General features: G+C 42.9%; 1 non-coding gene across 1 annotated transcript; it reads left to right on the top strand.

Annotated features, from left to right (window-relative positions):
- The first annotated feature begins 794 nt into the window (after positions 1-794).
- Positions 795-866, top strand: TRNAM-CAU (transfer RNA methionine (anticodon CAU)). The gene has a single exon. It is a non-coding gene; the product is annotated as a tRNA-Met (tRNA).
- The last annotated feature ends 229 nt before the right edge of the window (positions 867-1,095 follow it).

Raw genomic sequence — 1,095 nt, 5'->3', positions numbered from 1 at the left:
TTCAACATCTGAGTCTCATATTCCAGCTGGTCCCTGTGCAGTACTTCAAACTTTCACAATTTCAAACGTGGTCTAGAAGGAAGACAAACCTCTGTGTTTCATAATTTGAGGACAACCTCTTCTCTAAGCTTCCCAGTCTCATTTACTATATTTATATCACATACCCTTACCTAAACTTACTGCCACGAAAATGGGAACCTCTATGATTAACAACAACAAAAACAAAAAAACCTGAAACCCGTTGCCATGGAGTCGATTCCAACTCATTGCAACCCTAAGGGACAGAGTGGAACTGCCCCACAGGATTTCCAAGGAGTGCCTGGTAGATTTGAACTGGCAACCTTTTGGTAGCAGCTGAGCTCTTAACCACTACGCAAGCTTGATCATGATTCAGACTCTGGATCTGAGAATGGTATCCACCACCTCCAAGCACAGGGCAGTACAGATGTGGCTATGTGAAGAAAGTCATTTTTCTGTTTTCAAGGGGGCATGGTGGGTGGTGTTAGTGGCTGACTGTGGTGTAGACAAGCAGTAGTGGCTGCTATGCCCTCCTCCATCTCCACATTGCAAATGAAATGTTTGGTTTTGTTTTTTTTTTTCTGAAAGTATTTTGAGACTTCCATTAATTAAACCATATGAGGCCATAACTAGATTTCAAGATCTAACCATCTAATCATTTGTTCTGGAGCTTTTATTCAATACTAATGATGAGAAAAAATGCCATTATTCTATGTGCTGACATATCGACATGCATCAGGACTGTATAAGCTTGGCTATTAGAAATGCAATCAAGGAGCAGAGTGGCGCAGCGGAAGCGTGCTGGGCCCATAACCCAGAGGTCGATGGATCGAAACCATCCTCTGCTATTTTAGTGGAGCCCTAGTGGCACAGTGCCTTAAAACCTTGGCTGCTAACCAGAAGGTTCACAGTTCCAATTTACCAGTTTCTCCTTGGAAACCCTAGGCGGCAGTTCTACTCTGTCCTATAGGGTCACTATGAGTCAGAATGGACTTGATGGCAGCCAGTTATTAGTAATATGGTAGCATACTTCTTAGATCTTTAGGACCACTTGGTAAAATGACATTGGGGCTTCTC

This window comes from Elephas maximus, chromosome 1 (genome assembly GCF_024166365.1).
Source record: "Elephas maximus indicus isolate mEleMax1 chromosome 1, mEleMax1 primary haplotype, whole genome shotgun sequence".
Classification (NCBI taxonomy): Eukaryota; Metazoa; Chordata; class Mammalia; order Proboscidea; family Elephantidae; genus Elephas; species Elephas maximus.
The sequence above is the reverse complement of the archived record's forward strand: the minus strand, read 5'-3'. Positions and strand labels throughout refer to the sequence as shown.